General features: G+C 41.5%; 1 protein-coding gene across 7 annotated transcripts in view; it reads left to right on the forward strand.

Annotated features, from left to right (window-relative positions):
- JARID2 (jumonji and AT-rich interaction domain containing 2) overlaps positions 1-16,757 on the forward strand; it is a 237,628-nt gene that overhangs the window by 44,104 nt on the left and 176,767 nt on the right. The window lies entirely within an intron of this gene.

The raw sequence follows: 16,757 nt of genomic DNA on the forward strand, positions 1-16,757 counted from the left end.
TGCTGATTTTGAGACCTAGTATAAAACAGTGCAAGTGTTTTGATTCCTCTTTTATATGCAGCAGAACTGTTAATCTAGCAGTCTGGGGTCTTCATTTACAATGGAGGAGTCATTAACTGGGAAGGAGCAGCAACAGTAGATATATATTCAAGTAAGTCTGAGCGTATGGGGAGAAGTGCCCGCTCTCTGCTGTGAGGGCCCAGTGGGAGTGGAGCCCATGCCAGACCAGTTCACAGGCAGGCTGAGGCTGGCAGGGACCTCGGGACATCATCTGGTCCAGCCCTCTGCTCCCAGCAGGGTCACCTAGAGCAGGTTGCTCAGGGCTGTGTCCAGTCAGGTTTTGAATATCTCCAAGGATGGAGCCTCCACAGCCCCCCTGGACAACCTGCTCCGCTGTTTTGAGAACCCCCACAGTAAAAAATTGTTTTCTTATGTCCAGGCATAATTTCCTGTGTTTCAGTTTGTGCCTGTTGCCTCTCGTCCTGACACTGGGCACCACTGAGTCTGGCTACATCTTCTTTATTGCCTCCCTATCAGGTATTTATATATGCTGAGCAGTTCCCCCTGAGCCTTAACCCCCCCCCCCCCCGCAGGCTGAACAGTCCCACCTCTCTCAGCTGCTCCTCAGGTGTTCCCGTCCCTTAATCACCCCCATGGCCCTTTGCAGGACCCACTCCCACATGTCCATATCTCTCCAGTACTGGGGAGCCCAGCACTGGACCCAGCACCGCCAGTGTGTCTCACCGGGGCTGAGCAGAGGGGGAAGGATCAGCTCCCTCCACCTGCTGGAAACGCTCTGCCCTCCCTCTGCCTCACGCAGCCTCGGAGGCTGTTGGCCTTGTGTGCCCTGAGGGTGCCTTGCTGGCTCCTTGTTTTAACTGCTAGTTCCAGTTGTTATGGAGACAACAGTTCACTCCCAGCTACCAGCTTTCTTGGAGGACATTTTGGCCAATCCTGTGTCACATTGTGAGTACAGTCATATAACACGCTGGGCTGTGCTGGGTGCTGGAAAAATGGGTGCCAGGAACAGGCTCTCACCACCAGAGCAAATTATCTGGCCTGCAGCCTGTTTCTAGACCTTTTCAAGAAGTACCCCAGGGCAAGAAAGCAGCTAAAAAGTGGGAGACGTGAATTATTCTGGCAGCATAACCCTCTCTTGGCTGGCTGTTACCTGGAGGAATTTGCGAGTAGACAGGAACTTACTTCTGTGCATGTGCCGTGTGCTGCAGGCAAAGTTCTTGTGGTTTATGTGCCCAGTAAATCTAATACTTCCAGCAAATCCACGCATGCAAGTGTGGCCAGGCAAGTGGGACAGCATGAGCCATTTGGCCTCTGCCACCACCAGAATAAGCTGGCTGGAAGATTGGGTGTAGGCAATGATTAGCTGACGACTTATTTTTCAGGTTAGCATGCGGACCAAACAGTTGCTGCCTGCTCTCTCTTCGAAGTGTTTAATAATTTGAATTTTTGCATTGTCTCCCATGAAAAGGTCAAGGATTTTGCAGGCATGAATTCATCTTTCTAAAAATCTTGTCAGGCAAGGAGCACGATCTTGTGTCCGTAAATAATGGATCCAGCATATAGAGTGACCTCCCTGGACTCCCACGCGAACAATCAAAGAACTTTTCCCAGGCCAGCTCTATGGTGTTGGGATTTTTACTGCCGGATCTTCTTTTCCAGTTTGGCCTTTTTAACTGTCTCCCTTACAGACATCCTTCAGTCATGTCATGTCATCCTCACAGTGGTGCTCTAGGGTGCGAAATGGGCAGAGCCACTGGCTGTTTGCTCCACGAGGTGTGTAGAGATAGGGTGTGTAGCTGTATAAAATACAAGGTGTTTTCCTTCCTTGTGTAGTTGGCAAGTGATGTTGCAAGTAGCAAAGCTGTCATGGCAGTGTTGCTATCCCCACCCTTTTCAATGTCTACAAAAAAGGAGCAAGAAGGAGAATGGTTCAATGAAATATATTCTGCTCTTTTAGTGCATCGTACTAGTCGTAAGTGGTGATGTCGTGAAAGTTAACAAATTAGATGCATCCTCCTTTTACTTCCTCCATAGTTTCTGGAATAGACTCTGAATAGCGTCTTGTCTCAGACTACAGTAAATCAGCACTGAACAAAAGCATTATGAACAGAAAGAACTACCCACAGATGTCATGGGAAGAAATGAAAAATTTCAGGGCTTTGCTTTTGTGTTATTGCTGCAAAACTTTTTTTCTCTTTTCTTCATAAATAATTAAAAACTCTAAAAAGAGTAATATCCTCTTTTTAAAATCTGCTGTCAAAACAGAAGTGAAATGTACAATGCAAACAATAAACAGATTCTGTTTAGGTAACAATGACCTGTCTTAAGTCGTCCATGGTGTGTGGTCCACAGAGCTGAAGTAGCTTCTGTTTAATTTATAATACGCACATGCTCTGCAGAGTGCATCAGGAAAAAGGAAGAAAAAAAAATTGTTGAAGAAAGGGGATTAGAAGCAAACTGACAGACTGTTTATTACGCAGCATATAACTTACCAAATGGCTTCATTTTTCTTAGTGGTCCAGACTTGTCACTTCCATTTGGCAAACTCCAACGCTGCAAAGTCTGAAAGCAGCTATTATTGGCTTCTGCTTGAACTGTGCTCAGCTCATATAAATTTGGTGTCTGATCTTTTATATTGAGATTAATAAATATTTATTTAAGTAGACCAAATATCGCCAGTCCTTTTCTCCAAAAGTGAATTTGAACGTGGTACAAGATTTTAAGGTAGGCAAGTGATTGTTTAGATATATATAATTCAGCTTCACACATTTATACCTTTTTTTTTTTCCTCAGTACCTCTCTGTTCTGCAATACTATATGTAAAATATATAGCCAAACATACAGCTAAGGGCTGCGATGAGATAATTATCAGTTAAGAATCTGCAAAACTGAATGCTTTAATGTGGAAGAGAACAAACAAGGCAACTCTTGTTCTGGGTAGCACATGAGCTTTTCTTATTTAGGCCCTCTCTCCAATATATTAAGTGCATTACAAATTTCTTTGAGTCGTTTGTATACGACTCCCCTGTCCCCTGCCAGTCCTTTTCTCATAAAGACAGGCCATCTCCTACCATGGTGTCATCTGTGTAGCCAAAGTATGTATAGAAAAGGCTTTTGGGGAGCTGGGTGAGGGATGTTGTGCTTAATGAGAGGAAACGACAAGCTGCTTTCAAGGGTACGCACTGAGCTGCGCTGCTAAAATAACCTTGGAGAGCCTGGGGGGCCTGCTGCCTTCCTGATGAGACGGCGCTGGCTCCTGCAGCGCCCCGAACGGCCCACCTTGGCCTGCTTTCCGCGCTTTCCTGCTCACCAGAGGTGTTGCAGCAGAGCTGGAGCTGCCAGTCTTGTTTGACCTCTGCCTGATTTAGAAAGAGTGTGGGTACGTGTGAGAGAAGTCTGTGCGTGCGTGTTGGGGCGGGGGGATTGGGAAAATTACTCCCTCTAAGATCCTCTGAGGTCTCTGGGTGTTAAGCTGCGTTTTGCTTCCAGTTTCCCTCTGCCTTCCTGAAGGCTGCCACTAACTCTCTGCTCTCTTCTATTAACCCTGTAAGGCCATTTCCCCTCACCTCCCCGCCCCCAGCTTCATTTTCTTGGTACGTGCTTAATAAATATGAGGCAAATATTGTACTGGAGATACTGTTCCTGGAAAGAGTCGAAGTGCCCCATCCTCTCTCCGAAGCACCTCGGACTGGTGTTTGGGAGGGGGAGTGGGAAGGGAACACATTTACAACCTTGCCTTTCCCAGGCTCTCATCCAGGAGATACTAAACTTTGTCTCAGTGGTGATTTCAGTAGCAGGTGAATCACATCATTACTTAATACTTTAGAAGCTGAAATTTTTTGCTGCCAGTTTTTAGGTGTCCTTCATTCTGAATGATAGATTTTTCTTTACTGCAGCAAGGCTTAAGACATGTATGGTTTTTCTTCTTTCTTGCTATCAGGGCTACCGAGGAGATTCACAGTGTACAGAGCATTAGTAATTTGCCATTCCCTTTTTTTTTTTTTTTTTTTTTTTAGCTTTTAAGACACCTCTTTTGCCGCCTGATGAGGGAATTTATCTGCAACACCAGTTCCTCCAGTATTCGTAGTTCTCCTCTATGGTTGTCCCCTGTTGCTTGTGAATTTTCAGAGATTTCCCTTTGAAGTCCAGGCAAGCTTTTGTTTTCGTAATGTTCTGAAGAGCTCGGAAAGGCTGGAGCTTGTGACCTGTATGCATAGAGTTTAAATCTATGTAGTAGATGGCTATTTAAAAATTAGTTTGTCTTGGCAGGTATCTGAGAGCTTGAGGAGTTCAGAATTGTGGACACTATGAACTGTTACCCTGTGCCTGTCTGTATGTAATTTATCATCCTCATCTGCATTTTCAAAGCACAGACTAAATTTTAAAAATAACTTTTTTTTTTTTTTAATGCTATGGTAAATAGGAAAGCCCGAATTGTGATTTTCTCCCTAATGTCTGATTTTTGGGGAATCATATTTGGATTTCCCCTTATTTCAGGAAAAATCACAAACAAGCAACAACAGCAAAAATCCCCAAGCATCAAGTCAAACTGATTCTTCATCGATTTTGCTTCAGAAACTTGTGGGAGGAACTTAATGATGTATATTGAAATCTCTCACACCTTTTGTTATAGCAGGAGGGATGTTGAGACTTCAGCTGTGGCATGCATACTCCCATATGTTCAACAGTCACTAGTGGTAAGGGGGACAGAAGCAAGTAGTTTTACAGAGTCTGACTAAAATTCTTTTCTCCTATTTTTGTACAGCTTTCATTCTGTCTGATACAGTGCTGTTCTGTAATTGTATAATCTCCATGGCGTCTTTCAGGGAGAGTAAGTCTTCAAATTTTGTGTATACTTTAAAAACAAAAACAACCAAACCGCCCTCAGAATTTTCTTGACAAGGTTTCTTTGTGTGTTATAAAGAAACAAAGGACATACATAATTTTATTTTTCTGTACATGCTGCCAATTTTATTTTCCTATACATGCTACCTTTAAGGCAGGTTTACAGGAAAGACATTTTTGGAATCAGCCTGTGTGAGTCAGTGAGCCCTTCCATCAGTTTACAAGTTCTGACAAAACCCTCTTTTCAGATACTAGTTTTGATGCACGCTAGGTCTTTGGTAAAATGGATTTCTGCCTGGCCATCTCTGTGATTAGAAGAATTTTTCAAGAAAAATAGGGTTTTTTTTTTCAGATGCTTCAGGACAAAATGCGAAATCAGTTTCTTTAATTTGTCCCTTTATGTATACAACAGTTGATCCTTGCCCAGAACAGTTCCAGCCATTTCTTTTCTTCAGTTCTGAGCAAGCATTGTAGAGCAGGATTTATATAATCTGGATATTAAAATGGATGTGAATTTTGTAGCTGTAACTTCAAAGAATGGGAAAAACAGAACGTTCTTTGCTCTCTTTTGGAACTAAAATCATTTATTGCATCTGGGGTGTGTTTTCCTTTTCTTCTTTTTTAATGAAATTAGAATAGTTTTATTTCAGTTAGCAGTACTCCTGGCATTATTTAAGACAATTTTATGAAATGCATATTCAGTCTGAGTCAGAAAAGAATTTTATATATTGTAACAGCTGTTACCTGCCATTCATTTGCTGAATATGGAAGATTGATATGCTTTATTGGGCCAGCACAGCTTTCAGTTGCAATGTTCTTTGAGCTCTTTTCCATAGAATTTGACTTAAAATATGCATAACTAATAAAAACGGCTCTTAGAACAGGGTATGTATTTAAAACTCTGTAATAATTAATGTTTCTGGTGGTACAGGAGACACCTGGCCTGTTTATCATGGCTCCTCATTACTGGCTGCTACCATTAGAGAAGTCCCTGTAACAGTGGATAGTGTGTATGAAAGTGAGGAGAACAATTGTGGGAAAGATGGGAAAGATTTTCAACTGCAATCTTTTTAGTCTTGATTTCTTACAATAATGCTCATTGCAAAAAGAGGCTATTCTTAAATTGCAGCGTGATTACAGGGAATTTAGTTGTTTACAACTATCTTTATCAGTTTCTGTATCTTCCTGAATTTCTGCTAATATAGAAATAGTTTTTTGCCCTTAAGGAGAAACTGTATTGACCATTAAGGAGTTATCTGTGTTTCCTGTCATCCAAACAACAGGATGAGGGCAGATATATTTTCTTCTTCCAGGTATGCTCAAGTTCAGGCCCACCCAAAATGGTTATGGTGGTTCTTTAAAATCCCATTTGGAGTAGAAATGCTGATGTGTTGCAATAATTTCAGGACAAATGCTCCTGTTAACGCTTTTGTGACTCTGGAGTAAATCTTACAAGCTAAGATTTACTCAAGGTTTAAGCTACTTTAACCAACGGTAGAAATGTCCCCATGGTATTGCTCAACTTGGTATTAAACTTGAGAGCTCTGGAAGAGATGTATTAGCCATTGCTTGCTGGCTGCCTGACTAGCCATCCAGCTGTCACGTACAGCAACAAAATTGGAAAATATTTGTCTTTTATGAAAGTTGCATTTATAGTCATAACATCTTAAAATCCAAGCTTTGACTTTTGTTCAGGCAGCAGAGAGTGAGAGCCTCATATCACAGTAATTATCATGTGCAAGTCAACTTTTAAGTAATTATACAGCTTAGTTTTCTGAACAACAAGGTGGCATTTGTCTCACATAAAATGTGTATTGTGTTTGTATTCTCAGCCCTACTTAAAAAGTGGCTTTTGTGTATGTGCGCTCTAAGGTGGAAGCAGCTATTTTCGAAGAGGCTTTTCAATGAGTTTGATTTTGTTAAATGCACAACATCTGCCTGGTGCAAGAAACACAGGTACTAAAAGTAGTTGGGCAGATCTGTAGCATGTTGTAGAGTTCCTGCCTAGTAGTGCTGTTACATGAGGAGTTGTGCCAACGTAGTTGCTGAGAGTGGTAGTTTTGGGTTGTGGGAGCGCAGGAGTACCTTAATGCAGTATTGTCTCAGGAAGCTTTATGTACAGAAACCATAGACTTATTCAAACTAGTCTGTTTTCACTGCCTTGCAAATTAAAAAATATTGAAAGAAGCAATTGTCATTGTCTTCCCAAGGCAGAACTATGATTTTATTTGCCTTCAGAGAGCCTTTATTCTTGCTGGGGAGGCTGGGATTGAGCAAAGAACATGTAGATTTTAGGACTGGAGTTGGCCTACAATCTCAGTCTCAGTTTGTTTTTTCTTTTTAATTTAGAATACTGACCTTTAGTAATTAGCATTCTAGGCTTGTTGTTCTTGAATTAATAGGAAGAATAAATTGTTAAAAACAAATTGAAAAGAAGATCAGGGACATAAAAGAAGTCTGGCTAACGTGCAAGTGCTGAGCTCTGCTAATTTTAAAAGTAGTACTGTTTTATGCTTACACTACATTAGAAATAATTAGCAGCAAACTTTTACTGTATGCATTTTAATTTTTAAGACATTTATTTTTACCACAAGTCTCTTCCGAAGCGACGTTCATGGCAAACTGGAAGATGTTTTTTGTGGAAAGGCATGAGCTGTGGCTCCTTTCTGCGCTCTGTGAGGTATGGAAATATAATCATTCCTGTTGACATACGAGGAAGTTGAAGCACAGCACCGATTTGTGTGAGGCCATTCAGCAAAGCGGAGGCAGAAACAGAGGTAAAATTCCAGCGTCGACGCCTTCCTGTGCTGCACAGCGCGCGTGCGCGCTTGCGGTGCCCTTTGCAGGCCGTAGGAGACGGCACGCTAGTCCTACCGCGTATCCCCGTGACTGCATCTGCCCGGAAATGGAGGGGCAGGGAAAGGGCTGCAAAGGCTACTTGTGTCGAATGGATTCGGTCAACATTTTAGATCATTAGAATTACAGATTATTCACCTCGGTTTCTTTATCAGTGGCACAGTAGTTTGTGTAATGTATCACTTCAGATAGGTTTGATTCTTGTTTTCTTCTTGCAGAGAAACTCCATGGGAAGTTTAAAGCTGTGCAGGTTTTGTTGTTGTTGATTTAAACCAAATTTATCAAAACACAGAAAAGTCTCCTAGGTTTTAAAAATCAGCATACATAAGGTTTTTCACATTCGAACAGTTGCTAACTTTAATGCTGAGAAACCTCAACCGAAAAGGAAACCTTTAATAGTCGCCACGTGAGGGAATATAAATAGATCTTTAGATTGAAGGGCTCTTTCATCCTGCGTCTGGAGTGGCGGGGACAGCATTTACTTGTGTCGTGGAGCTGGGGAGTTTGCAGCTCAGATTCCTTTGGATCTGAGGGAGCTAATTAAGTGAAAAGCAGTTAATGCTTTAAAGTACAATGCAGTATACCTTTTTAGATGCGTATTCCTCCCCCCCCCACACTTTTTTTTGATATTTAATGAACAAGTCCCTCACTTTGAACAAGATCATCACCATTCTCCTTTTTTGTTTTGCTTTTTTATGAAAACTGTGACTCATAAAATATTTTAATCCCTGTTATTGAGCATCATTAAAATAAAGATTGTTCCCCAGCAGTGTGTGTTTGATTTAAGGACTCTCTTCATACTGTGAGTGCTCTCTCAATTGAAGAATAACATATAATAAGTTGATGAAATTAGAAGTTTTATAAGACACTGTAATCATAACTTTTTCTTATGTAAATTAAAATACTTTTGTGATCTTTAATTTTCTTTGCTTTTACGCACGCAAACATAGATCTTATTTGACAATATACACGGGGCATAAAACTACTAGTTTAGCTCGGAAGGGAGATGAGAAAAAGCAATTACATGCTTGAAAAATAGAATTGTCTTTGAAAGTGTTTAATGTTCGCAACAGGCTTGACTCGGGACGAGAAAAATGTGTTTCAAAGGACCCCAAGGAAATTGCTTTTCACCCCCTAATTCATTACGGTTAAAAGGGGACGGATTAGTGTCAGCTATTTAAATATGTTTAGCAGCCCATTCAGTTTGCAGCGCCATAGGTGAGGCAGCGCTTGGGTCCACGGTTTGTGCAGGAGAGCTGAAGCGCAGCCGGCTCCGCCGGAGGGGCGACGCTGACGAAGCACTGGGGAAGCTCGGATGCGCCCACTGTAGCTGGACACAGGCCTGGACGGGGACCAGTCACGCCTTTGGCGTCTCGAGCACAGCCCTTGGCCAGAAGTCTGGGCTGGCTCACGTGCTTGCAACAGCATTGGGCTGTTTTGGCCAGATTTGCGTGTTTAAAGCTCGGGTGCCCCCGCTTTGGCACCTTCTGTGGGCTGTGAAAGAAGGGACGGTATGTGCACGACTCATTAACACCTATCTGCAATATTTTATGGAACGAAGCACTGGTTTATTCTATGAGGCTACTTATATAGTGTGTGTGTGTCACTTTCTACCATTACAGGTCATGTGAAAGTTGTCAGTTATTGGCATGTATGAAAGGGGGCGCACAGGTTATTAGAGTGTGTTATGGTTTAAAAAAAAAAAAAAAAAAGGTGAAACTAAAATGCAAACAAAGCAGATTCTTTGAACATCCTATGTGTTTAGCAAGCACTTTCATTTAAATTTTTTTCTCACCCTTCTTTAAATGCTAACCTGATTTAAAATGAGAGTAACTGCACGCTCCCAAGTCCGGTGCATGCTTTTCTGGGAAATGAAGGCAGACCATAAAAAGCACAGTAGCATGAATCCTTCAAGTTTGTAATTAAAAATAACCTTGCTACATGCAAAAGAGTACTGCATGAAAAGAAAAGAAAGAAAAATTGCTTGGTAAAGTGGAGAATTTTGTCTTTTATTTCTTTTAAAATCCTCTGTGCAGTACTCCTTGACTCGGAGCAGTTATAAACTCATAAATGTTTGAGGTTTCATTAGAAGCCATTCAATTTAAAAGGGAGCGGGGAGAGAGGGAGGAAACAATGCCAAGTGGGACTCCTAAATTGCTCAGGATGTTGTAAATAGGGCTGCCTTCCTTTGATCTTGCCCAGGGTCAGGGAGACGCAGCGCATTTGACCAAAGGATGTTGGAGGCAAGTGGCAGAAATCACCTAGCTTCCATCCTGTTTTCCACTTCCCTCACTTTGCTCAGGGCTGGTGTTATTAAGAAGGTGCAAGGAAGCAGCTTAGACAGGCTTCCCTTTGGGGTCACGTTGCCTTTAGAGAATTAGAAAACTTGTTTGTTTCCGGTCTGTTCAGATGTTTTATGGCAGCCCGTTGTTGCTTGCTGGCTACTTAGCTACTGGGTCTTGTTAAGTCTAACGTCAGGCCATTGCTTAGGAAGGAGAGCAGAGATGAAAGCTCCTGCCTAACGGAGAGCCTGAATGAAAGGTTAATACCAGGCGATTGCCTTCTTGTGTATGCTGCAGAAAAGAGAATAGTTTCCAAAACACTTAGTACAGCTGAAGGAGGGAACTGTATATATGTGTGTGTACATATACATATTTATGTATAAATGATAACAAAATGTAATACATCCGCAGTTAATTTTTTTTTACATATATACTTTCAATTCCCCTTCACCTCTCTCTTCTAGACAAAGACTTAGATGGAGGTAGACGTTTCAAGGATGTACATTAGGCTGAAGCATGAGGGAGCATCATCTTAAGATCTTGGGGAAGAAATTTAGAAGTGAACAAACAGCATCGTATCTCAACATCCTCTACCTACCGCGTCGGGGAGGCAGGACTGGCTTTTTTATGCCCCCCTCCGTGTCAGTGGTCATACCCTGCTTTGAACCGCAGCTTCCTCTGGCTCGAGTGTGCTTGCCTCTCCAGCCGGCTGGCCCGCAGAGGGAGAAGACTTGCTTTGCGTAGTCTAGAAACGTAAGGGCTTGCAGGCTTCGCTGCCTGATAGTTGCTCTACCATTACATTGCTGCAGTTTAAAAGTACACCTGAGCGGCTGCTCCTCCTTTGTGGTGCGAAGCAAAGCACGTTTGCTTAAACTAAGCAGTGGCAACTAAGTGGCAGTAACTGCTCAAACTGCACTACTGTGATCACCTGAAGACACCTTTGATTCTTACGTGTTGCTGGATCTCTCCTTATACTGTACAATGTAAACAGCTATATCTAGAGAGTTAGTTTTGCAGCAGTGTTTGGCCATTTTTATATATAGGAGAATTTCTGAATTGTTTAGACAACCTAAAATGGGGGAATTATTCTATGAAATATAATTTCTTCCTGTTCAGATAATATCGTGCCTTTATAACAAATATAGGGAACTAGTTTAACTCTTAAAATTCCTGGTGGTTTATTGAGGCAATCTTTCCAAATTTCTGTGTAACCGTAAACTGGAAAAATCTGATATTAATCTGTGCTACATGCCAATAAAATTGGGAGCAAAGGCTGGGGAAAATATTTTTAAGCATTTACTAGAAAGGTACATATTTGATGCAGAGTTAGTGTTCTGATAATAGTGTTTTTTGTTTTGCAAGCTACTGTAGTTTAACTCGTCTGGGGTCCATTATGGTGCGGTTCATAAACAAGATGAAACTATGTGGCTGAAAACATGAAATGTTTCCTACTTTGATCTAATCAGAAGCCTGTCTTAAGCTGCTGGTTTAGATCTTCATCAGAGGAGAGGAGAATGTCGGAAACAAGTACTTTAAGTGTTTCTCTCTTGGCAATTAGCCACAGGAGCTCCATTATAACTTATTGTATGGATCAAATGAGGTCAAGGGAATGAGTTTCCTGCATGAAGTCTTAGAAGTTGCAGCAGACAGTAATTGCTAACATCTCTGTCATATAGCTCTCTGCTTTGAAAATGGACATCGGAAATAATCTAGAACCTCAAAGAGGGAGGTATATGAAAAGCAAAAGAATGAATTTAGAGCCTCGAGCATCTAAAGCAAATGATGGTATTGTTTTCTACTACGATAAATATTAACAGCATTCTAAAGGTTTGATGATGGTGATAAAAGAATAAGACCTGTTTAAGCTGAAGGCCTGTTTATTTTAAAATGGCAAGAGTGGCAACCATGTGAAATTTAACCTAAGTTTTACTGTGGCATTTTAAGAAGAGAAAATTGATTCAGTGTTGATTAGAAAAGGAACGTACTGGCAGTGCCTGCACGTATATGTGCATGAGCATGTGCAAACACAAGGCTCTTTTTGTCTACCTGACGGTGAATTTCTACTATATTAAATCTATTAATCAAAAGACAATTATTTATTTAAGGCTCTATTCTTAGTTGTGAATTTATGCGTAGAATATTTCCTTGAAGAGTCCTGTGAAGTTCCCTTAGCACAAGCCCATATCCTAATGCAGGACCATGGGCAAATGGATGGCCCAGCATCATCTTTGGCAAATGGATGTGTCCAGTTTGGATAGTGGTATTATCCGGTGACTTTCAGTTCTGTAGAAGAAATAGCAGAAGTGAGAAAACTGTGTATTTGATAATGATCTATTGATGTGGCAGCTTAGGCCACAGGCTTCGGCCTGTGACGTATTATGCAGTTGCTGCTATGTGGTATAATTAAGTTGCCTCATCATTTGAGGAGACAGTCCTGTCAATAAACAGCTTTTTAAAGCTGATGTTCAAATATTCAATATTTCAACAGTATATATCGTGAGTATTGGCACAAATAATTTGGTTTGTTTTGGATTATTTTCTAGAAAATGGCTAATGAACATGAGTATGCTCATCCATTTTTTTTCCTAGAGCTGTCTTGAGCACATTTAATGGCAAATTTGATTTGATTTTTTCCTTTCCTTTCAAAGTCAGAGGGTTTATTTTTAGTTTAGAGAGCTCAGGTGCGTTCACCAATTGACGCAGACCTGTTCAGTTGCAGACTTTCCTGTGTTACCTTTGAAGCGCAGAGGAAAGTTTTCACTTCGCAGTTAAACAGGTTTCTCACTTTGTGTTCACCGTAATTACCAAGCACTGAAGACCTCTGGCCGGGCTTTCTGAAGGCTCTTTCGTACATGCAGTTGGAGATAGATACTTGGATGTGGGCTCCAGCTTACCACAGGTCGGTACCTTCCCATCAGAGATTCAGCTAAATTGTCCTGATGGTTATATTTACCTTTATTCCTTCCATATTATCTTCCAAAGGAAAGATGTGCCTCTCCACAGTTCCTAGAAAAGAGTCCTAGAGCTTATTTTCTGATGGCGAGATACGTCCTGTGAGAGGAGAGCAAGGAGCAGAAGTGTAGCTGGCCCGTTGCTCGGAGGACTCTTGCAGTTAGGCTTAGCTAAAAGAGATTCTCGGGCCTGAAAACCAGTTAGCCCTCTTGGTTGTGTGGGGCAGACAGCCTTTATGTCACCTACTGAATAGGATTATACCTTTTGGGACTGCCAAAAGTGAAATATTAGCTCCGCCGTTTCACTGAACCGCATGTGCCGAGTGTGAGGGTGTGCTGCAGTGAGAGGAGGGGACAAAAGAAAGCTTGAATGAAAAGGGCTATTATTGCATTATATCCGAATGGGATATTTCTGAGCAGAGATGAGGGAAGAACCGAAATAAGTTTGTGGAAACCCCGTTTTAAGTATTTGCATGGTATTTGCAGAGGTTTTTAGAAGTCTTTGATCCTGACGGTATTCTTCTCTGTGCGAAAAGCAGATTTCATTTTGAAATAAATGTTTCTAGCTCTTGTGGTTATAGAGAGAAGCTTGAAAATATGAACTGTAAGGCTGAACCAAAAGGCTAAAAAAAAAACCCCAAAACACACATGAGCAGAGTCCAGAATATTTTCAATCCTCGTGAATTTTGAAGATAAGTTATTATTTTGGGGACTTTGCTCATAATTAAGGAAGCCTTTGAACTGACAGAACTGATGTAATAAATAACATTCAAAAAGAAGGAAATCCAGCAGAAAAGAGAAATGTACAATAAAATCTCAGTAAGGGGATAAAAATGGCTTCAGTCTTTCAGGGTCCTGATACTGGTGGCTAAAGATAATCTAACACTTGTTGCTGAGGAGCGTGGTTTTCTGATGAGCTGATTTTAAGAAATGAGGATATGAATTGCTTAGAGGATATTGTCTCCTGTCTCTGAAAGGAAAGATACTATCTCTCTCATATATGCTGTTTGAAATTTTAATTAAACTCAAGCCAAAAAGCATTGCTGACTAGGCTAAAGCGAATTCATTCAGCCACCAAAGAGACTGAGGGTGAGGGAATTCTATGTGAGGAAGATAAGGAAAATTATTTAATATACGTGTGCTATGTTCACAGTTGAAATATTTACATATAGAAGTTTTTCCACTAAGGAACTCCGTTCCAGTTGGGGTGTACTTGTCAGTGATTTGGAGGTACAATGCTTGGAGGCCAGAAGGTGCAGGAAAGGAATACGTTTGATATAGGAAGGAAAGCGCTCAGTCAGGAAGGGAAGGAGAAGAATTGTATCCTCTCCTATCATTTCTGATTTTCTTTCTACTCATTCAGTTGACTGGGTTGGCAGACGTGTGCCAGGAAATACTCTTCAATTTTTGTTTTGGTAATTCCTTCTCCCCACCCCCAGCTGGCTGTCATACGTAGCTCCAGCCCCGGATTTCTCTCTGCGTGGCTGCTTGCAATTGCTGCTGCAGGGGGGCTCGGCAGGTCTCCGGGAGGCCCGTCAGCTGGCCAGGGCCAGGCACAAAGCAGCAAACCAGGCAGTGTGGGAGCTGTCGGAGGCTCCAGCTACCCTTTAGAGGGATAACTGACAGCATGCCTGATTCAATACAAAGAACAATGTTTAAGCATGATTGCAGTGATGTGCTGAAGTAAACTCTGTTATGATTATGCTGCTACATTCTTGGCAGACTTGCTGTAAACCACAGTGTGTTTTTTGGTGTGTACGTGGCTTTTTTTTTCTTACGGGTAAGCAGATTAGTTAATGCCTGCCTTTCATGAGCAGAGGCTTTCACCCTTAATACTAGGGTTAAACTGCATTCAAGCTGTCTATAGTGTGTGAAGGTCAGACTACCATTTTGATTTCCTCTTCCTGCGTTATGAGTTTCTGCAAGAATTCTGCTATAGGAGTGTGACTGAAGCCTCCTTTGCAGAGACTGAGTTCCCCTTGTTCAGGGAAACTATTGTCCTATAAGTGGCATTTCAGATGGAGGATTGATTTCATTCCTCCCACCCCAGCCCCTTGGTTTAGAAGTGTTAACGTTTACATATATATTATTAAATACTCTACTCTGAAAGTGGCAAATCAGAAGTAGACTGCGCACTTCTCTCTCCCCACTTAAGACGCTATAGCTCGGCTTTAATGGGCAATGAACTCCTGCCTGTCATAGTGAAACGGGCTGCAGTGAAATAGCCTCTTGCTTTGAGGTCTTGTGCTCTGGAGGATAACTCTAACTGGAACATTTTAAGTATCTAACTATCCTGTGTCAGAAATAGACTACCTTTCTTTTTTCCCCTTCCCTGCCATAGGATTACTGCTGTGTTATCCACTAGCTGCCTGAACATCCACCATCTGGTCCCAAACCCAAATTAGAATCGTGCATTGTTTTAATTATTTTCTACTTGTGTGGTCAGGAGGTTATTTGGTCTGGTGAGCTATACTTCAGGCCCTTTCTCTCATTAATACCACCTTGTACACATCCTGCGCATGTACAGGAATGGTTAAGTTATCCACTTGTGTGGCCAGCTCTTGATATGACACAGTGGCCAGTATTTACAATTACAAGAGGAAACTGTTATATGTGGATTATCCTGTATTTTTCTCCAGTGATGGTAATTACTAACATAAATTTCAACTTAATCCTGGGAATAAAGTCTTACTAAAAATATACACATAAAAATTCCATTATCCAGAAATAAATTTGGGTCATTTAAGTTTATAAATGGTATTTGTTAAAGAGCCTCTTTTCTGGTTTGGAGCAATCCTGCAGAAATCTTTGGCTGCAAAACCCAAGGGCTTAAAAAAGGTGCAAAACTTGATGGGAGAAGGGAGCAAAACCTACAAACAAGAAACATAGTTTTGTCAGCTTGCAGGGTGAGGGATTATTTTCACTTTAACGGACAAGGCAAATACTAATACTTGAAGCATTTAAAGCTGGAAATACCTCTACAGGGCGCTCTATGGGACTTTCTGATGCATCCTTCCTCAAGGCCAGTGATAAAGGCAACAAATCAGACAAAAACAGGCAGTCAAGCTCCTCCTCCAACTCCGAACAGAGAGATGACAGCTTGAAAAATACTCTCCTTCAGTCTAACTGTTGATGTCTCTTCTAATTATTGATGTGTGCTTTACCACAGCATGTCTCTACTGCAGAGAAACCTGGACAGGACAGTCGTGTTTCAGATTTGTTTCTCCACTGGCCTTCAGAAATTCAGAAAACAAACCCTAAGGGCATATAGCTAGAGGAAAACAGAAGGGTAATTAAGGACACAGTACTTGGATTTTGGCTGGGATTTTTAAGTTGTTGCTGCTTCTAGACACTGCTGTGGCAGTAGCAGTTACTTGTTCATAGCTTTTGAGCTGTAACGTAGCTGCGATCTGAACAGGGAAATTGTAAAGAGCACGAAGGGAACTCATGCTGAGGCTCAGGAAGGGACGTGTTGCACCTGAGAGGAAGAATAGCCTTTCGTATTGGACTAAGCTGACATACCTCCAAGTCACTGCAGGGCTTCCAAATGTCACTGTTTTAAGACCGTACATTCAGTGACAGTCGTTTCAAATGGAATAAATCCTCTTGAGTGTGTCTGGGAGAATTCAGTATCGTTGTATCTGGGTGCTGACTGCAGTTTAAAGCAGTGGCTGTTCTTTTTATTTCTCTGTCAGCTAAAGAACTTGAACTATTAGGACTTTTTAAATGAAGAGTTCTTAAGTGTTCTTATTTATTTTATTTTATTTTTTAATAGCAGTGTTCCTCCCAGGGTATGCTGTTC

The sequence above is a fragment of the Struthio camelus genome, chromosome 2, assembly GCF_040807025.1.
Source record: "Struthio camelus isolate bStrCam1 chromosome 2, bStrCam1.hap1, whole genome shotgun sequence".
Taxonomy (NCBI): Eukaryota; Metazoa; Chordata; class Aves; order Struthioniformes; family Struthionidae; genus Struthio; species Struthio camelus.